The sequence below is a fragment of the Phascolarctos cinereus genome, unplaced genomic scaffold, assembly GCF_003287225.1.
Source record: "Phascolarctos cinereus isolate Bilbo 61053 unplaced genomic scaffold, phaCin_HiC Scaffold_4;HRSCAF=312, whole genome shotgun sequence".
NCBI classification, from domain to species: Eukaryota; Metazoa; Chordata; class Mammalia; order Diprotodontia; family Phascolarctidae; genus Phascolarctos; species Phascolarctos cinereus.
In genome coordinates, this window is record NW_027555847.1 from 707,209,326 (window position 1) to 707,236,883 (window position 27,558).

The 27,558-nt window shown below is 40.4% G+C and overlaps 1 protein-coding gene across 3 annotated transcripts in view; it reads right to left on the bottom strand.

Annotated features, from left to right (window-relative positions):
• Window positions 1–27,558, bottom strand: part of TAOK3 (TAO kinase 3) — a 237,689-nt gene that overhangs the window by 178,057 nt on the left and 32,074 nt on the right. The window contains exon 1 of one of the 3 annotated variants that reach the window (XM_078154358.1): window positions 21,599–21,681. The exons of the other annotated variants lie outside the window; for them this stretch is intronic. The gene's annotated coding sequence lies outside the window, so the exon portion shown is untranslated. Of the gene's footprint in view, window positions 1–21,598; window positions 21,682–27,558 lie in introns of those variants that run through there. 3 annotated transcript variants of the gene reach the window in all.

Sequence of the window (27,558 nt, forward strand, 5' to 3'; positions counted from 1 at the left end):
AGACATTGGTCTAAATGGGATTTCTGCCAAATCACTTTCCAGTTTTTCCAGCAGTTTTTGTCAAATAGTCCTTATCCCAGTAGTTGGGAGTCTCTGGGTTTATTGAACATAATGCCATTATGTTAATTTGCTTCTGTATCTTATATACCTAATCTGTTCCACTGACCGACTTCTCTCTTTTAAACTAGTACCACATATTTTGGGTAATTATTTCTTTGCAACGCAGATTGAAATCTAGTACTGTTTGGGTCCCTTCCTCCCCTACCTTTTTCATTATTTGCCTTGAGATTCTAGACCATGTTTTCCTCCAGATAAATTTTGTTATTATTTTCTAGTTCCATAAAGTTATCCTTTGATAGTTTTATTGGCATGACACCAAATAAGTTGGTCCATCTTATCAATACGAACCTTCTTCTGGTGATGCTACATGGTTGAGACTCATGGGAAACTACCATTACCAAAGAATTGAAGCTTGAGGTCACACAAGGAACAGTAGAGAGGTGTGAGCAAATGAAACACTTTTACAAGCAAGGAATTATACAGGAGAACTGGTGCATAAGATATCATCAAAGAAATGTAGATCAAAAAAGAAGTCAGGGTGGATGTGAGCTGGACAGCTCGACATGCTCCGATGATACCTTCCTATTGCTAAGAGGACATAGGAAAGGCCCCTAGAATTGGGGGATTTGGGGTGGCCCTCTTGTATGAAATCCATGAGGGGACATAGATAAGGATAACGCAGCAAGGGCAGGTATGAATGACTTATAATTTAGGGCATAACCCAAACAGTGATATCACCGTTATCTAGGAATGCTACTATATCTGTAATGCAGAGTGCTAGCTGAGATATAAACATTTGTTTTCAAATGAAACCCTTCCCCCAAAGACTCTTTGACATTTGATATACACAACTAACTTTTATCAATTATCCTAGAAACTATTCTGGATGGGCTTCGCTCTCATTTTCAAAGAGATTAAATCATATGTCGCATCATGTACATTTGCTGGGCATAATCCAATTCACTTAACTGAATATACATACACACAGTTACAGGATATGAACAGACTCTAATATCTTCTCAACATTTATAGATTTGTTTGCACTGCAGGTAAACAAACATACCCTTGCATAGGAGCACTCTCTACGACAAAGTTATTTGTCTAGTCCTGCAGATGGGTCCGTGGTAATTTGTTGACACAGCATGACTGCCAAAACAGAAAAATCCCAATGCAACCACAGGCTTCATCAAGAGAGGAATGGTGTCCCAGAACTTAGGAAGGGAGAGTCCCACTGTTCTCTGCTCTGGGCAGAGCACATCTAGCCTTCAGTTCTGGGTACCACACTGTAAGCAGAGAATCTAAGAAAGGTAACAAGGCCGAAGAAGCACTAAAATGATACTTCCTACTGAGGAATTTCCTTATCCCTCCAGTTCTTAGTTCATTCTTTATTTTCACTTCTATTAAAATGTCTTTTTATGTGTTTTGCTTTATTTAATATTTACTTATCTCTATACAAATTATAAATGTAAGTTCCTTGAGGGCAGGGACTATTTCATTCTTGATCTTTGTATCTCAATGCAATGGAGTGCCAGGCATGAGGTAGGCATTTAGTAAATAATTGCTAGTTAGTCAATTTAATCGCCAACACCTACAGACAGGGAAGGGGATTTCTAACAATATATTTGTTTTAAATAAATCCCATAAAACAAATGGGATCTCGCATGAAGTCCCTGTAATCAGATGTTATTTTCATATACACAAAAGCCTCAAAGTGGTGTATAAATGTGAATTATTTTAATTCCAGGATGGCAGTGTTAAGGCGTTCAAGACAATGGATCATCCATCATTGGTTAAGACCTTCTAAGTTTGTTTACCATGTGCCTCTGAGCACAAGGACAGGGAAGCAGAAATGAGAAAGAGAAATGAGTCATGGAAATTATCTTCAAAAAGGTCACAATCTAACGGGAAAATAAGGGCAAGATGAGGTGGGGAGGGATTGGTTTTCCCCACCTGGCCATCCACGAATATGTGGTTTTATAACGATCATGTTTCATACCACAGCTATCTGGTTATTTTAGGAAGAGTGACCGGACCTTTGATCTCATTGGTGCTAAGAAACTCCCTCTACTAATGAGAGTGAACACCTTCACTGGCCTTCTTAGTCTTAGAGACTTGCCCATTTAAAGGTGAAGTAACTTGCCCAGGGTCACATAGCTAAGAGCATCAGACGTAGGATTTGCTTGGCATTTCTTGCTCCAAGGTCAGTTCTATCTACTATATCCCATGCTGTCTTTGGATGTTTACTTGGACACTTTTAAAATGCTATGATTCTGTATAATTGATATCATATTACTTGCCTTCTCAAGGAGTAGGAGAGGGACAAGAAGGAGGGAGAGAATTTGGAACTCAAAATTAACAAAAATTATAAATGTTAAAATTTTCAAAAAATGTCATTGGGAAATATTTACTGATATATATATATATATTTAAAGTAATTTAATTAAATATGTAATGAAATATATTTGAAAAGAAAGTTTGATTATATTAGTATGGAGATTCCTTCCAGGGAATATGTGACTTTATAATTGTTACTACATTATTTTACATGGGTAGCTTACTTCATACTTTGGAAGAGCCAAGGTTTCATTTATGTGGGTTTTTTCCCTGTAAGGGAAAAAAACCCACCATCTTTTGTATCTCATTTTGTCTATTTACCCACAAATCTCTTTTTTTTTCACAGATTCTGTGAAATTAGATTACAACCTCCTTGTAAATAATCAGAATGCCTCATTTCTTAAATACTGTTCCCCAATGCTCCTCCACCCCTGAAGTGTTCTGTACAAATTAAATGATATAATGGGGCTACCCAATAAAGCATTAACTAATGATGACCCAATGCCGTGAATTCCTCAGCCCTACCCTTTGGTTATCTGTGTTATCTCCCTTTGCAGAGCAGTATCTGGTATTATTTCAGGAAATCACTGCTTCCATCTTTTCTTTCTAAGTAATTGAATCCAAAATAGTTTCAATTAGTTTAAATGATAGACAGCCATTCTCAGTGCTTATTTTTTTTCATATATAATTCCTTTATGATTTTCCAATGAAATAAAGTAGTTTTCAAAGGTTTGGCTAGCTGAGTTTCATGAAATTCAGTAACAAGGAAATTCTACCACAAAAAATGAAAGGGTATTTCCCTTGGAAGTTTGCAGTAAATCAGTCTTTGTAAATAATGATGTTTGTTCACATTTGTGTTTCAATTCTTCAGAAGACGTGGGCATGTGAGTTGTCTGGTCCTAGGAAAGTCCTGGACTTCCACCACTTAGGGCTGGACCTCTGATGGTGCAAGGAGCTCCTGATGAATAAAATTCCTCTACCAATGCAGGTTGGCACCATCTCTACATTTCAGTCATAGAGCATTGCTGGGGGCAACATTGAGAAATGAAGTGATTTGACTAAGGTCATGCAGCCAGTATTTGTCAGCAGCAGGACGTGAACCCAGGTCTTTCTGACTCGGAAACCACTATGCCAAGCTTTGCGCTTTCTTTCTCTCTCTCTCTCTCTCTCTCTCTCTCTCTCTCTCGCTCTCGCTCTCTGTCTCTCCTCCTAACTCATCACTAGCTTCCTTCTAGTTATCCAGGTATTACATTTGATGATCACAAAATACTTCAGGCACAGACAAAATATCACAATTTCTATTCACGAGTGGGTGCAACTCTCTTAGTGTTGTCTAGTATATTTGTTCCTTACTTCATTTGGGTGTTCTTTGAAATAGAAAAAACCCCTTCTGTATGCAGCCGGAGTAGAAGACAATGTCGAAATCAGCCGATAAGCGGGATAAATATTGCCATCAACACCACCATAAAGCTTGTAATGTTTTCAAAATGTGCTAGCAGCATCCTCAACAATTAGAATGCATGCTACACTGTTTGTTTTCATTTGTGGCATTCTATGCTCTTTGCCAGGGCATTTTCTGAAATCCCAATGAGGGTTATTGCAGGGAAGTGTGAATGTGTTTTAAATGGAAATTTCAAGAGGTTCCATTATGTAATTACAAGATTATGGACATTTCTTCTTAATTTTTCATTTCCTACCATAGGCTGGTCACATTTCTTCCCTCCATTCTCCCCCCCGTTGCTCCCCCTTGCCCCAGCTGCTTCTTCAGATACTGGGATGACAGTAATCATTATTTTTGAAATGAGAAATACTCAAAGCCACTTTTCCCCACTATTTTTTCATTCTTTATAGCTAGGAGATTGGAGATATTCTCTCAATAGGACATTGGGATTTCATGAAATAAAACCAAATTTACAAGACACCCTAGGATGCTTCCTAAATTTTCTGTTGATTCTTTTGTTCCTTAATAACGGAGTCCCCATTTATCAACAACTAAAATTGCATCGATCGTGTGTGAATAGAGGACTGTGGAAACAAGGTGTATGCCTATTTCATAACTAGAGATTTTTTGAGGCTAAAAATAAGTCAAGGGGAAAAAATCAAATTTAGGCTATTTCTATTTAGCCTTTCACATCCACATAAATTAGCATGTCTGTCTTTACTATCTATAAAATATTTGATTCATAAATAAGCCTCCTCATGGGAAAGATATTACTGAGATAATACCCACATCCATGAGGCTGTATTCTAGCTTTGAAAGGCAGTTCTTTCAAAGGACAAATAGGATGTTGGGAGAAAGAAAAAGTCCCATCAAAACAATATACTAAAGTGTGTGCTTGCTTGTGAATTTGGATGAACTTTAATTAACTTTAAGCCCTGGACTCTCAGTATTTGTTCTCTGATAGTTTAACAAACAGGGATCATCCCATTTGGGCTCAGACCCACAACAAGGAGCACAGAGCTGAGTAATCAATTTCACTGGTATTGCTGCCTCATAGCTGCTGACTTCCCCCCCTCCCCCCTTCCATGATTAACGGGGTTCTCTGAATAGTCTGGTCACTTCACTTATTAATCTGGCTTTCTGTTCCAGACCACTGGCAGCCCCACCCTCTGCCTCTGTCTCTCAACCATTTGTAAGAGGAAAAGACCAATATGAGGGGCCTAGTTTTGGGAGGGGCTTCATCTGACAGTTCTCTGGTCAGGCCTGAACCAGCAGCTTAACTCCAGCTCCCGGCTCCCATAGGCAGCAACTTGTACTTTTCTGCCTACCTTGAGAGAGGTATAGGATTTTAGATTTAGAGATGGCAGTAATCTGAGAAGTCACCCAATTCTACCTTCTCCTCATTCTACTGCTAAGGAAACTGAAGCTAAGAAAAGTTAAGTGACCTTACTCAAGGTCACATGGGTAAGGAAGTGGCAGAGTCAGGATTTGAACACTGATCTGCCTACTTGAAGTCTAGTACTCCTTCCCCTGTATCACACTGCCTCCCTCAATTAGCACCTTCTGCCATCTGTTCATTCGGTACCAGACAGCTGCTAATTCTACAAGGCCCCCACCACTGATTCCTAATGTTTGGCACATACGATAAGGGCACCAATTTAAAAGGCATGCTAGGAACTCAAAGACACAGTGACACCTGCCCTCAAGGAACTTACAGTCAACCACAAGGATATAACATAAACACTTAAATAAAAACAAGTTAATTTTAGGAGGTGAGAACACGAACACCTAGGAGGATGGGGAAAAAATAGAGCTGGTGCTTGAGATGAGCCTAGAAGGAAGGGAAATATTGCAAGAGGAGGAGCTGAGGAGGGAGTACATTCTATGCCTGAGGGCTAGTATCTACGAAAGAATAGAGTATGCAGGGAATAGCAATTACAGAAGTCCTAACACCACCCCCACCTCAGGGGGTGCATTCTTTCACACACACCCCAAAATTCATTTATTCTCTCTCTCATCTAGCTGTATCCATCCATCTATCATCTATCTCATCTACCTGTATGTCCATCCTTCTGTCTATCTATCTATCTAACTCTGTTTATATGTGGTTCCCCTTACCCAGTGGAATATAAGCTCTTTGAAGGCAGGGTCTATTTTGTGCTGTAGGCCAGTCAAAAAGTATTTAAATAAGCACTTATTAAGTGCCAGGCACTGAGCCAAGTTCTAGGGATACAAAGAGAGGCAAAAACATGGTCCCTGGACTCAAGGAGCTCCCAGTCCTTAACAGTAGGGAAGAGAGACAACAGGTAGATGTGTACATAAAGTCAATGTCAATGTATCTGAGGTCATCTCAGAAGGAAGGTGTGAGCAGCAGCAGCAGGTGGAAGGGAGGGGATAGGTAGGCTGGGGAAAGGCCTTCCACAGAAGGTAGAAAGATTTAGAACAAAGTCCTGAAGAAAGCCAGAAAAGCCAGGAGGGAAGTGAGGAAGGAAGGCATTCCAGGTAGGGGGCACAGCTAGTGCAAAGGCATGGAAATGGAATGTCGTTGTGTTTGAGGAACAGCTAGAAGGCTGGTGCTGCTGATCTTAGAATGGGTGGAGTGGTATAAGAAGACAGGAAGTGTGTGTGTGTGAAGGTTATGCAGGACTTTTTTTTTCTGCCAAAAACAAGGTTTATTAAAGATCTGCCATATTACCAGACCCTTGAGGAATCTAGGAGTCTGCAAGTATTAGCTAGATTCTAAGAATCTGAGCAGTTTAATGAGACAAGATAGACCTTATATACAGAAAGACTATGGCAGGGATCTAGGAGTGGTCAAGTAGTCTATGACATGAAGAGCTTTAAAAGCCAAACAGAGCATTTTATATTTGACTCTGGAGGCAATAGGAGCCACCGGAGTTAACTGAATATGGGGGTGACATAGTCACTTTGCACTTTAGGGAAATCACTTTGACAGCTGAATGGAGGATGGATTAGAGGGGAAGAGACCGGAGGCCGGCAGACACCCCCTACCTCCCCCTGAAGCTCCTGGGATCGTCCAGGCTTGGGGGATGACGGCCTGCAGGGGTGGGAGGGAATGTAAGAGAAAGAAAGAGGTGAGTTCAAGAGATGGTGCAACAGTAGAATGGACTGGCCTTGGCAACAGCTTGGGGTGGGGTGGGGTGGGGTGAGAAACAGTAAGGAATCCAGAATGAGGCCGAGGCTATGAGCCCAGGTAACTTAGAGGACGGTATACTGTCAACAGAAATAGGATGGTTGGTAGAAGGGCAGGTTAGGGGGAGTAAGTACAGTGGGTTCTGTTTCGGACACAATGAGTTTGACATTCTTTGTTGTTCAGTTGTTTCAGTTGCGTCTGACTCTTTGTGACTATATTTGGAGTTTTCTTGGCAAAGATATTGGAGTGGTTTGCTGTTTCCTCCTCCAGCTCATTCTACAGATGAGGAACCTTTGGTGTGAAGCGATTTGCCCAAGCTTACGCAGCTAGTAAGCGTCTAAGGCCAGATGAGAATTCATGAAGATGAGTCATCCTGATTCCAAGAGCAATGCTCTAACCACTGTGCCATCTAGCCCAGAACACTAATTTGAGATGTCTAAGAGAAGTTAGTATTCAGGAGGGAGGTGAAGGCTAGATACGTAGACTTTGGAATGTACGCAGAGCGAAGCTAAGTGCATCATCCATGAGAACAGATGAGATCTAGGAGATACTGAGGTTACAGAAGAGGGCACAGGACAGAGTCTGGCAAGACACTCCATTAGTGGGTGAAGAACCAGAGGAAGGACCAGCAAAGGAGACCCAGTGTGGCCTCTGAATCCTCAGCACACAGGCACTTAACAAATGCCAGTCATAGGGGTTGGCCCACATGAGCTGTTAGGTCTTTTGTAATTCTATAGTCTATGGGTCTATTCTACCATGATGGTTATGGCCAAGTCTGAGGTTGAATGTTACTGAATAGGTGTTAGCAGACTCACCTCTTTGGATCATTAAAAAAAAAATCATGAGGCAGCTAGGTGGCACAGTGGATAGAGCACTGGGTCTGCAGTCAGGATGATCTGAGTTCAAATCTGGCCTCAGACACATAACACTCACTAGCTGTGTGACGGTAGCAGTACCAGGATGGGGCAGCTTAGTCCCCGCTGCTGCCATCCCACCTTGTGGGGGGAGTCAGACACCAGGAGGGGGCACACTCTCTGCTAACAGAACCCTAGGGCAGTAGTTAGGGACTTGTTGGCCCCCACTCCTATGGAAACAGGAGTTGAGGGGCTGGGACAGTCAGCGGTCTCTGAGTCGAGTCATCATACTCAATACTCTTCCTCCCCAACCTTGGGTGGGTGTATTTCACTTTGGGACTGAATCTCTCTGTTTTACACTCCTCCTTTGTAAAATCAGGTTAATAGCGACATGAGACTCAGATCTGGAAACTCATCTAATCCAAATCCTTTATTTTACAGAGGAGGAAACTGAGGCCCAGAGAGGTGCAGTGCCATAGGGTCATGGGATCACTGATCAAGAGCAGGAAGGGGGAGGAAAGGAAGGAGGGAGAGAGGGAGGAAGAAAATAAGCACCTAATATGTGCCAGGCATTGTACTAAGAACTTTGCAAATATTATCTCATTTAATCTTCACAACAATCTGGTTAGGCTGGAAACTGAGGCAAACAGAAGTGACTTGTCTAGGGTCACTCAGGGGCTGAAGAGGACCTCCAGTCCAGCCCCCTTTTCTTATAGACCAGGAAACAAGTGCCAGAGAGAAGTGCCAGAGGTCCCACAGGGAACAAGTAGAAGAGACCAGATTCGAATTCAGCCCTCCAAATATCAAGCTCTGGTTTGCCTGGTTTCCAGTCAGTTCATAACCCAACCCTTTCAGGAGGCTTTTCACTCATATTGTCTTCCCTCAGGTATCACCTTCTACCTACTTGGCCAATATTTAGTACGGACCCAGTGATTTTTGTGATGTCTCTTCTGTTAGAGTGGGAGCTCCCTGAGGGCAGGGATTATCTTTTCACTTTCTATGTATCCCCTGTACTTAGTCCAGCACAGGGCACAAGGTAAATGCTTAATAACTTGACCTGTTACACAAGCATTCCGAATTTTTAGGAACAACAATTAAACAACACCCACCCTTTCTAGTGACATTTAGTAAAAGAGTCCAAGCCAGAGCTAACATTTTTTGAGTGTGGCTTGAAATAGACACACATATGGATATAGATATATGCATACATATGGATTTAAATTTCTTTCTAGAGATCTAACAAAAACAGCCAAACTTACTTAAAAACCCTTTACATTAAAATGAATCAAAGTAAAGATCACCCTTTTTTTAGTCCCTCCTTCTAGGTTTCCATCAGGATTCTTTGTCCATCCTTTTTTTTAAATTTTTTTTGGTGAGGCAATTGGGGTTAAGTGACTTGCCCAGGGTCACACAGCTAGTGAGTGTCAAGTATTTTGTCTGAGGCCACATTTGAACTCAGGTCCTCCTGACTCCAGGGTCAGTGCTTTATCCACTGTGCCGGCTAGGTGCCCTCAAATCGTTTCCATTCACTTTTCTTCCTATAATTGTAGTGAATGAGTACCCCAGTCTTCTGACTCTGCTTTTTTAGATTAGATTTCTTTCCCATGGACTTTCCAAGTTTCTTTGTCTTCCTCCTATTTCTTTGTGTTAACGGTGTTGCTTTTAATTACATTAATATAACACAATTTATTTTACCATCTACCTCTATTGATGACAAGGCAGTTTTCTTCCATTTTTTTTCAATCACATGCAAAATGATCGCCTTTGACCCAATAATTCCATTGTTGGGAATATATCCTGAGGATATGATTAGAATCAAACCCAACAGAAAGAGCTACCTGTGGGAGGGTTTTCCTCGTGGCTAACATTTTTGCTTTGCTGTGGGTGGAGACAAAATGATGACAAGTAGGACAACAGGAACTTCACCGGGCTTACCCTGAAGGGTGTGGTAGCTGATCACCTACATCTGAGGCCAAGGCTCCAAACCCAGGATTGTCTTCCAAGATCTGCTTAATCCTTCCTCATAGCAACAACTTCTTTTCTATGACTATTCCAGGATCTATAGGGATTATGTAACACACACACACACACACCCATACAGCATATGTGTGTACACATATATACCACATATACACAAACACATCATATGTATGTATATATATTTACTACATAGTTACAGGGTGTCCTGTAATAATGTGGCATGTTATGCCATTATGTATGTATGTGTGTGTGTGTGTGTGTGTATACACACATATATGTATGCATATATAAAAGACAATTTGGACACCCTGTAGGTATAAGGTAGGTATATGTGGTACAGCTGGGTGGCACTATGATTAGAATGCTGGGCTTGGAGTCAGGAAGACACAAGTTCCAATCCAACCTCAGACACTTACTAGCTGAGTGACCCTGGGCAAGTCACTGTTTGCCTCATTTTTCTCATCTCCAAAATGATCTGGAGAAGAAAGTGGCAAAGCAAGTCAGTGTCTTGGCCAAGAAAACCCCCAATGGGGTCACGAAGAGTGGGACACAGATGAAAAATGACTCGACAACAGCAATGAGGATGACATGTGAATTTGGGCACATACGCTCCCCCCCCCCAGCCTCACAATGAAGGGGAGGAGCCAAATAATTCCTAGGGTCCCTTCCAGCTTTCAAACCCATGATCCTATACCAGTGAGTAGCACAGCATCTCAGCACATAGTAGGTACCTGATAAATATTTAATGTCCGACAGACTGACTACGGGATAGCTAGGACTGGTCTCATTAACTTGATTTGGCAAGTAAGGAAGTTAGAACCAAATACACATGGCAGACAAGAAAGAGTGCTGGGGATGGCGTTAGAGGTCCCAGCTGGCAGCTGGTGCTAGTAACAGCTCACCACACTTGCAAGTTTGCGAAACACTGTTAACATGTTATCTTGTTTGAGCTTCACAATGCTCCTGAGAGGGGGGGTGCTACTATGACCCCCATTTTACAGATAAGAAAACTGAGGCACACGAGGGTTAAGTGACTTGCTCAGGGTCACATAGGTAGTGTTTGAGGCTGCTTAGCCCAGTGTCAGGCACACGGTGGGTGCTTAATAAAAGTTTAATGATTGATTGAATTTAAAGTCAGGTCTTCCGGACTCCAAGTCCAAAGCTCTACTCACTGTGCGACCTAGATCTCTACGACCTTGGGCGAGTCACCTTTCTGGGGCTCAGTTTTTTGAGCTAGAAGAGGATGCAGTGGGGCTAGAAGGCCTCTACGTGCTCTTCTGGTTCCATGTCTGGTTCCACATCTGGTTCCACGCGTGGTCAACAAAGGGTACAAATGCTAGTAATGCCCCAGCAAGGGTCTCTTTCGCTCTGCATTGTTTGTGGGTATTTAACAGCATCTGTGCCAACTTTGCACCTTCCTACCTGATTTTTGGAAAGTGTCTACATTGATCTTAATCAGAGGCTCGGGGCATCACCCTCTAACATGACAAAATGATATCAAGGGACTTGAAAGGCTATGGGAAAAAAACTGTTGAAGAGAAAACTGGAAAACAGAAGTGAATTCAATTAGCTGGAAACACTCTTTGGCTTTATTCTGTACTCACAAACAAACAAACAAAAACACTACAGGGCTGAAAGAGACCGTAGAGATTATTTAATCAACTTCAACATTTTATGGAGGAGAAAAGAGAAGCCTGGCAGAGGGAAAATGCTCATTCGGGGTCACAGGCTCCAAATCTAGGCTTCTTTCCATAGCACCAGGGACTGCTTTCTTTTCAATCCCACTTCTGCCTGCCATTACATTGCTACATACGTGAAGTCAATGGCAGGACTATGGGAAGATACTATTTAGGACAAGATGAGGATAGGATCCTGTAGCAAGAGCTGGAAAGAATCTTGGAGATCATGCAGTCCAACCCCTTCCTTTTACAGATGAGGAAACTAAGGCATGATCAAGTGATTTCCCCAAGATCACACAGCTAGAAAGTGCCTGAATCAGGATTTGAATCCATGTCTTCCTGGCTCTGAATCTAGTACTCAGCACGCTGGTCATCATACCGTTTTGCCTGTCAGCCTGACCAGCATCCAGCATAATGTCAGGCTCTCGTAATAAATGTGGGTCAGGAACATTAGAGAAAGCAATACTGAATATTTTACCATAATTTATAACCAGGAAATCAATCACGATTAAATGAAACCCAATTGGAGTAAATAACTGTCTTCCTCTCCACATTATGCACTGAATTCTTTGAACTACAGAATTTGCCACCATTAATTGTGTCCTGTCCCTGCTTCGTCCCCCTCTGCCTTTTCTGTCTCTCTCTCTCCCCTCCCCCTCTGCCCTCTCTGCCTCTCTCAGTCTCTCTCCTCTCTTTCTTTGCCCTCTGTCTCAGTCTCCACCCCTCCCTCCCTCCCTGTTCTCTTCTGTCACAATGTAAATTTAAAACTGTTGCTTACCAGAAAGTGGGGAGAGGGGTAAAGAAGAGAGGGAATGAAATTGCTGAAGTTGGCAGCAGGGAACAAAACAGGGGGCACCGTGGGGAAACAGTTCCAAGAGCTTATAAACCCACAAACATTCATATCTTTCAATATTGGTGGTTTCTGTGTGGGTTGGGGGGAGGAGAAGGCAAACTATAACCCAGCTGTTTCTATGAACAAGGCTTCCACAAGGCAGGCAGGTGCTCCACCTAGTTGGTGCCTGTATTTCTTTAATTTATTATCCCTGCCCTCATTCCATTCATAATTATGATGTTAACACTAATTTTCCTCTAATGCTTCAGTCCCATCACTCATGCCAGGCTTTCAAAGAGGTCTTTATGAAAATCTTGCTCTGACTAGAGATTTCCAAATTTTAGGCTACATATTGCTGGATGCTGTCAACAGAGAAAAAAAAACCAAACAGTTTTACTTTATCAATGTAACTTATTACATTGACATTAATTATTATTGAAGTAATAGATTAGATTCATTACAATCCACCTGGTGCTCCCAAGCATCTAATACACTTGTACTTGCCAGAAAGTACAATATTTCTCTCATCTTTCATTCTTCTTTGAAATAAGCAAGCTGCTCATTTTGGTTTTTATAATGTAGCAGCAGATGCATAGGATCACAGAACAAGAGCTGGAGGAAACTTCAGTCTGTCTGGTCCAAACATCTCACTTTACAGATGAGGAAACTGAGGCCTAGAGATGTTAAATGATATGCCCAAGATCAAACAGTGTCAGGGTTTGGAAAACTTAAAAAAAAAAATTAAAGAACAGGTCTGTGGTGTTACATGGTCAATTCCTGAACTGGAGAACAAGGAGATAAAACTCTCACAAATGACATTACAGGCATAGATGCAAATTTTGGTGCCTCTGTCACTTTCTTCAGCTCTGAAATCAATCAGATCAATTGCTCATGGGGATATATGTGACAAAGAAGTCAAGAATTACCATTTCCATCTTTTTTTTTTGGCATGGAAAATTTTCCCCTGATTTCAATGACATAGCTTAGAATTTCCTGGAACTGTCAAATTGGGTCCAAACATCTTCTTGGAAACCCGATTACGCTTGTAAGTTACTCCCAAGTTCAAGTTTTGTGACTAAGGATAAATCACTATCCAAATATCAATGCCTCCTAAATTGGCCCAAATTTCTCCACTTTGAGAAAGGACTGGAGGATTGTGTTTTTTTTTTGGGGGGGGACGAATGGGAGGGAGGGGGGATAAACTGTTGATTAGCCTCCTTTTCTATTTGGGAAATCGGTTGGGAACCAGAGCTCCAAAAATTTAAATTGATCTCAATTTCATCTCCATGGACTCTATTCTACATCATACCTGCCCAAGAATGCTTTCCACAATGTTTCCTAAAAATGAGCTTACAGCCTTTGCTCAAAAGTGTCCAAGGAGGTGGAGCTCACCAACTTCACAAGCAATCCATTCTCTTTTCTTTCGGACAATTCTAAGGGTTCCAAAGTTTTTCCTCAATCAAAGTCTGAATTTGCTCCTCTGTTTCTTGTCCTCTTTGCTCCTATTTCTGTCTTCTTGAAATGTCAGAAAAATTCCAATACCTCTTCCAAGTGACAGCCCTTTAAAAACCTGAAGACAATTATCATGTCATACTGAGTCTTTCCCTCTCCAAACTCAATCAATTTTTATGAAGTACCAACCAAATGGCAGGCTCTTTTCTTGGACATTTACTAGCTGGGTGACCCTGGGCAAATCACTTCACTCTGTTTTGCCTCAGTTTTCTCATCTGTAAAAGTGGGCTTGAAAAAGAAATGGCAAACCACTCCAGTATCTTTGCTAAGAAAACTCCAAATGGGGTCATGAAGAGTCGGACATGACTGAAAAAATTGAACAACATTATATGACTGATTCAGATTATAAACTTATTGGGGAATTACTGTCTTGACAGGACAATGCCTAGCCCTAGGAAGTACACATATTCTCCATTTCTGTCCTGCCATAAGCACTAGACTGAACATGCCAGGCACAAAAATGGTTGATGAATAAATGCTCTCTGAATGAATGAAAAATGAATAAATTCTAGTCTTAGGAGCACCATCATTCCCCAGTCAGTGTCATCGCTCTTCATTTGCATGATTCATTGGCATACAAATGTTTACATTGGGAATCATTATCAGAAAGGCCGCCATTGCTGGAGCTCAGTAACACCATGGGTAGATCTCACAGTAGAATAGGGTGATTTCTCACCTCCATGTTAGGCAAGTCAACCAGTCTCTTATGGCTTCCCTTTCCTCATTTGTAAATTGAGGGGGTTGGTCTGGGTGACTCTGAGGTCTCTTACAGCTCAGATGGATCCTATGACCTATTGCCTATGACTTTATACAATGAGCTTGAGGGTTCCTTCAAGCAAAGTACATAACACACATATATTTATATTATGTACATATATATTATAAACATATTTGTGTATTTATAATATATTATGTGTTATATTACAAATATACATTCATAATAGATGGCATATATTATAAAACATACAAATATATGTTGTTGATGTGCTGTTCAGTTGTTTCAGTCATGTCTGATTCTTTGTGACCTCATTTGGGGTTTTCATTGCAAAGATACTGGAGTAGTTTGCCTTTTCCTTCTCTAGCTCATTTTAATGATGAGGAAACCGAGGCAAACAGGGTTAAGTGATTTGCCCAGGGTTACCCAGCTACTAAGTGCCTCAGGCTGGATTTGAATTCAAGAAGATGAGGCTTCCTGAATCCAGGCCCAGCACTCTATCCACTGTGCCACCTAGCTGTTCCTATAAATATATATTTATAATATATTATATAAAAAAACATACATGTGTTATACATTATGTATTATAAACAAATATATCTATAAGTATTTGTAATATATTTTATATAACATATTTATAATATATGGTGTATAAACATGCAAAATATGCATATATATATATATATTTGTAATACACTGTGTATAACACATACTTACAATATAGTATAAATAATACATTATAAAACATACACACATATTTATATGTATTTGTAATATATTGTATATACTATAAATAGACACCTAGATAAACTTAAGGACTAAACTAGGCCCAAACTCATCGAGGGGCTTGATCAATCACCAGTCTAACACAGTCCTTAAGTCTGAGTTTTGTTTACAGCCTAGCACTTCCAGCCAAAGCCTAAAGATATCAGTCGGTACCTCCTGTTTCAAGATTTAAGAATGAGTTAAGAAATCGTAATCTCTGAAAGAAATGTTCAAAACATTCCTATGCTGCATAATTAGTCCAGTATCCAAACAGCGCTGAACCTTTGCCAGGAAGCCTATCCTTGCTAGACAAAGAGTGAGTTTCATTCAACAGCTCCTTGGAGACTTGTTCTCAATCTCAAATTCCTTTTGAGCCAAGGAAAACTTAGAAAAAAAAAAGTCCTAAAATGTAATCTGCACAAAGCAGCCTCAGGTTTACTGGCATTTGAAGACTTTGTGGTTTATCTTCCTCATTAAAGGCCAAGACCACTGGCCTTCCTCAGCTCTTGTTGCTTGGTTTTTGAAAAAGCACATTCATTGGTCTAGGCCTCATTTCCACAGAGCTATAGGGTTTTCAAGCTGGACGGAGCCTCAGGGACAATCTGGTCCAGCCTGTGCCTGAACAAGAATAACCATCCAGGGCTCAACAGGCCTTTGCCTGAAAACCGTCAGTGGATGGAAGTCATCTACACTGTCAGGCAGCCTTTGATACCATTAGAGAGAGAGCTCTGATGGTTATGCCATTTATCGCGGTCAGGACTTTTCTCCTGATAGCAAGCCGAAATTTACCTCTTTGCAGCCTTTACCCGTGGCTCCTATTTTTGTACTCTGGGGCTGAGGAGACCCAGTCTCATCCTTTTCAGGACAGCCTTCCGAATGTATAAAGACAGCCATCCTCCCACCCTCTGTCTGCCATCATGTCTTTTCTTGTCCATGTTGAACATCCCTCCTTCCTTCAGCTGACCCCTCATTTTATTCTATGGAGAAAACTGGCCTCCTTATTTAGATTCATAAAGTAGGTTGTCTTTAAGCAATATAGTCTCTGTATATATAAACATGTCCACTATGGAAGAAAAAAATATCAAGCACCTACTATGTGCAAGGCATCTCATTCGATCCTCACTAATACCCTGAGATGTGGGTGCTATTATTATCCTGACTTTACAGTTGAGGAAGCTGAGGCAGAGAGGTTAAGTGACTTAGGCAAAGTCACAAAATTAGTAGGTGTCTGAGGCAAAATTCAAACTCAGGTCTGTGAGACATTAACTAGGCTCAGTACTTTTCCCCATCAAATGCTTCTAAGGATAAAAGTGTTGCTCCACATTTAAAACAAACTTTAGTCCTTTATCCAAAATCTGTCTTTCAAAACTTTCCATTACTTTGTAAAATGGTATTCTCTAAACATGATAATATGTGTAAAGCACTTAGCGCGGTGCCTGACACACAGCAGATGCTTCATAAATGTTTGTTCCATTACCCCTTAGAGGTAGCTGGAGGCACAACGGATAAAGCACTAATCCTGGAAGCAGGAAGACCCAAACTCAAATCTGGTCTTACACTTACTAGTTGTGTGATCCTGGGCAAGTCATTTAACCTCCATCTGCCTCAGTTTCTTCAATTGTAAAATGGGGGTGATAACAGCCTAGTCTACCTTGCAGGGTTGTTGTGATGATCAGATGAAATAATAATCATAAAAAGCACTTAGCAGAGTGCCTGGCACATGGCAGGCACTATATAAATACAGATTCCTTTCCCTTCCCTATACCAATTCTTCCTTTAGTGAAACCAGTCTAAAGTTTCTTCTTTCGATATGACAGATATTTCTTGGCTAGAGAATCCATCTCATCTATCATAGGTAGAAAACGAGGCTGAACAATGTATAGTCTCTACTGTTATAAGGAAGTATATTTTAAGTAAAATTATAAGGTTTTTTTTTCTTTTTGGTAAGAAAATTTGTAATGGCTTTCAAATCTAAGCAAAAGGTAAAACTGCTAGCATTTTAAAATTTAATTTTATCTCCCCTGTGATTAAACACATACATATACATGCAAAACTGGCAGATCTGGTAATGGAATATAGGTGTAAAAGCCCTTTGGTATCTGATTTCATCCCTGCAGGCTATTTCTTGAAAAATGTACCTTTTTAAAATAAAAGTTTCAATTTAATTGAAGCAATTGAGGAATGGCTGAACAAGTTGTGGTATATGGTTATGATGGAATACTACAGTGCCATATGAAATGATGACCTCATTTAAAGCCATGGAAAGACTTGCATGAAATGATGAAGAGCGAAGTGAGCAGAATCAAGAGAACATTGTAAACAGCAACAGCAACATTGCTTCAAGAACTTTGAGCAACTAAGTCATTTTGACTATTGTAAATACACAAATTAAAAATAAAGAACATATGAAGAAAGATGCTATCTGTATCCAGAGAAAGAACTAATAAATGGAAGTATGTATAGAATAATTTTGCCTATCTATACCAATTTGTGTCTGATGGTAGCCATCTCCAGGGAGGAGTAGGGGAGGGAAGAAAAAAAGGGAAATTTATGTGATCACTTTTGTTGTATATTTGGAGAGAATGGCAAGTTGTACATAGTAGATTTGCAGTTTGGTATGCACATTTTTTTTGCATCTTTTTTATTGTACTGTGTTATGGAAATGCTTGTTTTGTTCCCTGAATTGAAAATAAAATAAATTTTAAAAAATAAACATTTTATGAAAGTGATCTTCAAATTCTGATGGAGAATGCCCTCCATTTCTTTCATAGTCATAACATAATTTGGCAGTAGGAGAAGAAGAAATAACTTGCCCCAAACCCAATATGGAGCAGTCCAGGACACATCACAACACTTTCTTCTGCAAGAAAGGCTTGATTGCTAAGCTGAGGCTGTGGTTCTCAGACTTTCAAAACCAACACACTGTCAAATTTATTTTGGCATTAATTTTTCTCTTAAACATAAGTGGGTAAGGAAGACATTTTATTAAGATTAAGGTCTGTGCATCTGCCAAAATCCCAAGCAGTGAATGGGTGAACGCTCCAAATTACTTTCTATAGGGGATCAGAACAGTGAGTTTTCCATCCTGAGGATACAATATCCTGCTGTACTCCAGGACTCTGACTTTGTCTGGGGAGAAGGTCATCCTCTCTACCCTTTTCAAGGGGAAAGCAGCTCAAAACAAATCACTACAGTTCGAAATAACAAGTTTGGGCTATGAGCACACAGATATACCTCCCTCCAATTCGGATGCATGGCATATAAAACTGAGATGACATTTCAGGCAAATGTAGAGTGAACCTAGGAGAAACTTCATCAAGATATGCAGGTAGTGAATGGACTCTGCCACCTGGGCCATAACTACAATGGGGTGAATGTAGCAGCCCAGAAGCTACAAGGAAATTGGGCAGGAAAGAGGAGCTTCCACCTTTTCATAAATGGTGCCAGAAAGACAATGCACTTTCCATCTCGGACATTAATTTAGAGCTATTTCGGGGGGGGGGATGGAGAGGGGAGAAGAAAGGGAAAAAAAGGAAAGAAATCAGTTCTCTAAATTTTTTTTTTGGGAAAACTGATTAACTATTCAGTGGTACACTTTTCCCCTAGAAAAGAAGTTACAGAAATACTTAGTAAAAAATCAAAGCTCTTAAGAGACAAATTAAGTTGATCTATTTAATCTATTAATTTGAGTTTGGGATGAAAAGCACAACTGAAAACTACTGGATAAAGTATAAAAAAAAGTTGGGACATTTTAAAATTATACTATCCTTTGATATGAAGGCGCTTTGCAGGGCTTAAAACACAATATAAAGGAGAGTTATTATTATTGTTTGATAGATGTAAAGAACTTAGCACAATGCCTGGCACATAGTAGGTACAGGAAAAACGTAAGCTATTATTATTTATTATTATTTGTAAAATGGGGATAATAATAGTACCTACCTCCCAGGGTTGTTATAAAGATCAAATGAGGTCATTGTAAAGTGCTTAGCACAGCGCCTAGAACATAGTAAGCCTTGGAGTCAGGAAGACCTGATTGCAAATTTGGTCTCAGACGCTTTTTAGCTGTGTGACCCTGGGCAAGTCACTTAACCTTGGTCTGCCTCAGTTTCCTCATCTGTAAAAGGGGGATAATAATAGCACTGACGTTATACGGTTGTTGTGAGGACCACATGAGATAGCATTGTAAAGAGCTTAGCACAGTGCCTGGCACAGAATAGGTTCTTAAGAAATATTAGTTATTACTATTAGCTATTAAAAACACCACTTCATTGAGGTCTCTATTTTGTCTTAGTACTTCCTCCAGCTCCTCATTCAATTGGAGGATATAAGAAGAGTGAAATAAAGCTGCTTCATCACACATTTTCTTTGTACTGTTCCTATATTCGGGAGCAGGGAGCAAGGAGCTACTCGGGCCTGCTGTCCTACTCACAACCAGTAGAAGTGAAAAAAAAACAAAAACAACACAACAAACCTTCATATAAGATGGGTCAAAATATCTTCCCATTGTTAAATCCTAAAATTTTAGAGTTGGACAGGGATCTTAGAGCTTATGCATTTGAAGCCTCTGATTTTACAAAGGAAGAAAGTAAAATGAAACTCAAAAGTAATTTCATAGGTATCTATGTTCCCTCCAAACAACCACCATGTATTAAGCACCTACTGGATGAGAAGTGCTGTGCTAGCCACCAGAAGGAGCACAAAGTTTTAGGTCATATATTTTCTAAGGAGTGTTCTGAGCTCCAGAAAGGAACAAAGTATCATGACACAAGCCTCCTCTGTACTCTCCAGATAGTCATGATAATAGGCTTATCTGGCCCCATTCGGTAGTTGGGTAAAGAGGAAGCAGGGCCACACAGAGGAAGTAGAGCACACAGCAGCACATGAAGATTACAACATAAGCCCAGAATGGAATATGAGGTCTTATTCAACTTTTAGTGTGTTCCATAATTAAAAAAAAAATTAGACAAAGGAGCGATAGGGTAAGAAAGTGGGCAGAAGGTGGGGGAGGCGGGGATAAGAACCAATCTCAGTGACCAAAGATCCCTTGGTTTGACAGCACTCATTTATCTTTATGGGGTCCATGAGTCGCAAACTGCCACAAACATTATGAAAACGGGTGACATCTGTTTCCTTTGGTCTGAAAACAACAATCTGGAATTGATCTGATCTACGCTTCAACTGCCACCTAGCAGACGCCAACTCTATTCAAAGATAAAAGCCCTTAAAGCCTCATTTTACGTTGCAGAGGGGAAAACATCATCTTGCCCATTCCACACTAGTTTCTGATGAATAATCAGAGCCAAACAGTTTAAAAAGGCAAAAAAACCCAAAACCCAAACCCCAACACCCAATTGACCACCGTTTTATTCAACCTGTGTGCAGGGCACTGGGGACATCAAGGAATGCAAGAAGTGTCTATTCTAACAGGCCTTGAAGGGATATATCTATATCAGTGAACATATATGTGTATACAAGGAAGAAATGTAAAGAAAATAAACAGAGTAGTTAATTAAAAGGTAGTTTGAGAGGGAGGATAGAAAAGTCCAGGAGATAAAGAGGCTGTGGCATTGTTTTGTTTTCTTTAAAACTAGAATATTTAAATATTCACTAATATAATATATGCACATATGAAATATTATAATATATAAATATATACTAATATTTAACTATAATATACAAATACATACTTATTTAATACATAAATATATGCTAATATTTAAATATATTAATATAACATACAAATATCAACTTACAAAATATGATATAATATATAGATACATACTCATATTTAAACATTTACTAAAATATTGAAAACTGAGAATATTTAACTTCTGATTACTAAACAGAGGGGGAGATAATGAACAGATATAAGGGAAAGAACTTTTAAAAAGGTCAAAGGAACATCTAAAGGTGTGCTATTATTTTACCAGTGTGTGGGTCTATCTTTACCACCTGACATACACAAATAGCATTTAAAATTGAGACAATCTTTAATGCGGATTGCTACTGGTCTAACAAACAAGAACTAGAAACAGAAAAATATTTTCCCCAAATGTTACCTTTCCTATCAATTTCTTCCTAAGGCTTCTGTCAGCACCTATTAGACGCCATTTTGCCACACTTTAATCGCAAAGTATGATTTCTAACTTGCTGTTCTCCTGCTTCAGCTTTGTTTTTCTTAATAAACCTGTCCTGCAGGATTCTTTCTTTCTCCACTTGTTATTTTAATTCCAGACACCTTTTAAAAGCCCAACACCAGAAATTCTCACCCCTCCATCCAGAGGCACCTGGCTTAGTCCTTGAGTCTTTCCTTCAGTTGGAGGACATAAGGAGAGGGAAATCGAACTTCCTTATCACACGTTTTCTTTAGACTGTTCCTCTCTTAAGAGTACAAAGAGCCTCTTGGGGCTGCTGTCCAACCCACAATGAGTAAAGAGCTAGCAGTCTTCTTGAGTTGGGTGAGCACAATTTGTCAAGCAGAGCTCTATCATTTCTGTATCTCTTCCATGATGAGGGCATATGGCAGAACCTCACGCAATTACCACCAAGAAGGTCCTTCATCTTTTCCAGTACCAGATGTTTACTAACTATGTGACCCCTGGGCCAGTCCCTTAACTTCTCTGTGCCTCAGTTTCCTCATAGAAAATAGGGGTGATAACACTACCTACCTCCCAGATACAGTAAGCACTAAGCAAATCTTCCTTCCCTTACTTCCTTTCTTCTCTCCTTCCTCCATCCTTTCCCTCCCTCCCTTCCTCTTTTCCCTTTATTTATTTATTTTTCTTCCTTTCCTTCCCTCCCTTCCTTCCTTCCTTCCTCTCCTCCTTTCCTTCCTTCCTCTCCTCCCTTTCTTCCTTCCCTCTCCTCCTTCCCTTTCCTTCCTCCATTCCTTTCTTCACTCACCTCCCTACCTTCCTTTTCTTTCCTCTCTTCCTTCCTAATTTCCATAATAATCCATAACCACTAATTTCTCAAGGGTTCCCAGATAGCCCAAGCTTTTACTGTTTCTGTTTTCTTTCCCCATCCTGGAGTAGTAGGTAGACAGTTGGCCCTGAAGCCAGGAACTGGCTTCCACTTTGGCCTCTGACACACACTGGCCATGTGACTCTTGTCAAGTCATTTTATTTCTCTAAGCTCCAAGCACTCTTCGTAATTCTAAACTGCAGAGAAGATGATGAGTTATGTTAGCAGAGGGAGTTTCCACCTGGGAGTTCTGTATACTAAGTAAAATCACCGGCAGAGTCCCTATTCCCTATCTCTATGCTTCTTTAAGTGTGTGTGGTCTTTGACTGCACCTCATTTAAAATCCAATTAAATATTTGAATTGTAGGGACTTCCCCAACACCTCTGTAAACAGTGCTTGTGCTAAACAAAACTGAGGTGAGCTTTGGCTTTGGAAGGGCCTTCTACTCCTCAGATTCACCTCAACTTTCTCATCTGTTCCCTACCTCTTAAACTCCAATTTCTTCATGGTGCTGGACAGGTATCAAAAGCCCAGCCATCTGTCTAAACACAAATTAATTGAATAATTACAGATAACTGAGTAATGTGTTTTGCCCATATTTGCACCATTAAAAGAGGCTATTTATTATAGTGGAGTAAATCTCTAACTGATGGAATTTCAGACAATAGGAAGTGACGTTTTGGAGGTAGGGGACCTTCCCAACTCTTTTAAATCATACTATCTGCCTTTACTTTCTACAGGTGCGTCCTATCAGTAAAGTCCCACAATAGGATTTGTAACCCCTACACATCTGAAGGTTTTGTGGAAGCGATATTTCAACACATCCCAGAGCTCACAGGCCTGGGTACCTTTTCAACTGCTGTGGATTCCAACCCAATGCATCCAGGCCTTTTCCTGTGATGCGATACTTATCTGTGACTTTCCATACATCCTTCATAGAGGATCTATCATCTAGGGGCCATTTCCAGTCATCCTGATCTATATCTTGCCCCTGGACCCAGATGGTTCTGGAGGAGAAAGTGGGTGGTGACCTTGCACAGCCCTCCCTCACTCAAATCCGATTCACTTGCATGCCATAGCAACACCTTCCTGATGTCATGGCCCTCTTGGAGAACAAAGGACAAGCATCAACATCTATCATTCAACATGCCGGAGACCTTCCCTGGTTCTTTTAATATTTTGTGGATGCCAGGGCAGAAGCAGTATCCTCTAGAGACATCGCAAGGGCCACAAACCGTTTCCAGCTCTGAAGTCTCACATCTCAATTCCAACAGCTTGTTTTACGTTTCCTTGGACCTGAATGAATGAAGCCTTGTAATTCTGAGCAATGGGGCTCTCCGTATCACTGATTACTTCAGCCCCACTGAGCTCTTCTCCAAATGGCTGGGGTCTGGATGGCCTGTTCCACCTCTTCTAGCAATCACACATCCTGCCTTAGGTAGTTGTCTGCCTAGAAGGCGGGGCTCCAACTCTCCAGGGACATAAGATAGGTCTCTTGGGTGGTTTGAGAACAGTGGTCAATCTACTTGGCTGGTAGAGTGCTAAATACATGGTAGGTGCTTAATAAATAACCAAACTGAAAATCCATAGAGGATGGGGGCTACACCTGTGCTTTCACTGGTAGAAGGCATTTCCAGGGCAAGAAACTCTCTCCACCAGTGAAGGTTGGCAACTTCTCTGAAGCCCTTAATCTCAGAGGACTGTCTGTATCGCTAAGAAGGAGAAGGGGAGGGAGAGAGGAAAAAAAGGAAGGAAAGAAAGGAGGGAAGAAGGAAGGAAGGATGGATTTATTAAGCGCCTACCATCTGTCAGGCACTGTGCTAAGTACTTCACAAATACTGTCTCATTGATCCTCACAACTACCTTGGGGTGTAGATGCTATTATTATCCTCATTTTGCAGTTGAAAAAACTGAGGTAGAGGTTAAGTGACTTGTCCAGGATCACACAGAAAGTATGAGGCAGTAAATGTCTAATAAGTGTCTGAGGGAGGATTTGAACACAGGTCTTTCTGACTCTAAGGCCAGCTTTCCATGTTCTACAAAGATAGGCTGGAACCCAATTAGAAAGGACTTTAAAAGCCAGAAGGAAGCTTTTGCTGGTCCTTCTCACTACCACTCACCCCCCCCCCCTTATCCCAACCCTAGCTGTTAGTACCTTCTCCTCTGAGATGACCTTCCCATTTACTCTGTATATAACCTGTATAGACCTAATTATTTACATGTTGTCTCCCCTCTGAGGTCTTGAGGGCAGGGAATTTTTTTATCTTTCTGTGTATCCCCAGCATAGCTCCTGACACAGTAAGACCTTAATAAATGCTGCTTTTTCTTGACTGATTGATTTTATCCTGGAAGCAGGATACAGTCACCAAAACTTCTTTAGTAGGGGAATGACACGGTCAAATCTGGGCTCTAAAGTTCTAATTTTGGCAGCTTAGTGGAGAAAGGATTAGAGAGGGGAGAACTGAGGCAGGCCACCAATGAGGAGACCCTACGGACAGGGGTGATGAAGATCTGAACTGGGTTAGTGATTGTGAGAGTAGAGAGAAAGGGACAAATGCAAATGACCTCATAGAGGTAGAATCAACATGGCTAGGTATCTAATTAACTGCATACAGAAAACTTATCTTCATTCATTGATCTGAAGTTGGTAAAACTGAAGCAACTGCTTTTGCCAAAGATTTCTATGGAGTAAAGGCTGAAAGCTTCCAGGATGTGGACTAGGAACATTCCGCCATATTTGGTGCAAAGAGAACAAGAAAGCTAGCTTCTTTAGAAGCCATTAGCATATGTCACCATGGCTACCCTTACCCAGGATTCCAGTTTACAAGCAGGCACTGCCATCACTCTATATGGAGGCTAGACTGAATTGAAACCAATTGGAACATGAGCCAGCTAGCAAACAAATCAGGATTCCCATCCTCCTTAGCCTTTCCTCCAAGACTACCTCTAGTTTATCCTGTATTGTTTATCCTATCTTATTTGTTCATAATAATCTGTATGCTGTCTCCCCCCTACTAGAGTGGGTTCTCCTTGGGAGCACAGACTGGTTCTTTGGTTTTTTGTTTTTGGGTTTTTTTTGGCTTTTCTTCATAGCCCTAGGGTGCCTTGAACATAGTAGGTGCTTAATAAATGCTTTTTAATTTGACTTGGGGGTCAATATATTTTAGAGGATGAACACACAAAACATCCCAATCAGAGTCATTGCTAAAGGGCCATCTTGGAACTGACAGAAACCCAGAGGATGTGTATGTATGAATACGTTTAACACTTCCAAAGTCAAGCTCACACTAGATAGTTGTCTGTTTCACTGGAACACTCCCTACTTTGTTGGCCATTTCAGGAAGTAGGCCAAGCCATAAATACACACAGAGAATGAACTCTGACCGCCCATGATAAGATTTCTTCTGTAAAAGATTGAGTCCTTCACACTAACTGTTCCATGCCAGGGTGTTTCTGCTGCCATCCCACTTGTGCATGGGTTGAAATTTGCCACATATTAGGTGGGGATAAGATGATTTCTCAGGGGCTCTGATGATCTGGGGAAGGGCTTGGACAGAGACAATCTGCCTCCCTTTCAAACCCCACCCATGTTGTTTAAACTACTTTGGCTAATGACCTCATCTGCCCTTAATATTTGCCCTAATAAAATATTAATCAAGGAGGTCCGCTAAAGTAATAGCAAAAATCTCTCAAGTGCTTGTGTTAACATGTTCATTACTCTTCTCGTCCTAATGATGAAATATTGTGGCTGTCTTTATTTCACTATCATATTTAAGCCCATTACAGAGTTTTAAAGCTGGAAGCCATCACTAGGCTGTAGCTTAGATGCTTGAAAAATATTATGCCATCATTTTGAGTCAGGGGACAAACATGAGGAAACAGTCAATGGGGGGACTTATACAATATCTGGTTAATATAAAAGTGCTATGTACCAGGCTACATAACATTGTTATAATGTGAAATGGCTTTCAATTCACTTAATGTAACCTGAACTTTCCATATAACCAGAGTTGGTAAAGTTAACATTTCCTCTGACATCCCCCAAAGACCACTATTATAATGCAAGAAATCAGAGGAATGATATATATTTTGGCCAGGAAAGACCTGAGTTTGAATCATGCCTTACTTTGTGTGACCTTGGGCAAGTCATTTAACCTCTCTTGCCTCAGTTTCTTCATGTATAAAAAGGAGATAGCAAATATGTCACATGGTTGTAAGGATCAAATGAGATAACTTATAGAAAGTACTTCAGAAACCTTAAAGTGTTACATAAATGCTAGTCAGAATAATAGTAATTGTAATTAATAATAATTGTCATCATCATCATCATCCTCCTCCTCCTCCTCCTCCTCCTCCAGGGTTCTAAATGTTGACTGTCAAGAAATAGTTATTATCCATAGAAATGTTCCCCAACAAGTACAATAAATGTGGGATATTTCCAATTAGCAATTTAAAATGAGAAATGAGCCCCAAGTACTAGCAGTCCAGCTAATAATACAAACAGACAGGGCATCTGAAGGTGTTGGAGGTTCTTGGGTTTTTTTGATGTGTATACACTATCAAGGCTGCTAACAAAGAGCTCTCTTTGGACAGGTTTGTCTGCATGCATATGTTATACAACAGAGGCTTTTTCAGTGGCCTGTGGGTAATTTCCAGATAGCACTTAACCAGAGGCAAAATCTTAGAAGGAAAGCCCAAATCAGTCATCACAAATCCAAAGTCCTGGAGCAGTCCACCCTGTCCATACCCAGCACTCAACCAGAAGCCTTGAAAAGCCTGTTAGAATTAATGAATATATATTCATTATCTGTTATACGCAAGACACTGTGGTAGGAGTATAATAAAAATATAATACTTTAAGATTTGCAAAGCACTTTATATATTATCTCAAAGTAAACCACCAAGTGAAAAACTTGACTTGGAATGAATTTTCAGAATAAAAAATTTCATCTTCAAGTAAATGCTTAAAGAAGACTAGTTGATAGTTTTGTAAAGAGCATGCAAAGACTGTGAATTGCTGAATTCTAGGCTTACTCTCTGACTGGCACATGGCTGGGGGTAAAATCTTCCAGTACCACTCATGACTTAACTTTTTCTCAGCATTAAAAAATAATTTAGAGGACCTCCAACCTAGATGAAGCCATGTGTTGGTTAATTTTTTTAGCGGTGGTTTCTTCTTTGAAATGTTTAGATAGTGATATCCCCTCTGATTTTTTTTTAAAAATTATTGACACATTTTGTTTGGACACAGCAATTAATTTCTGA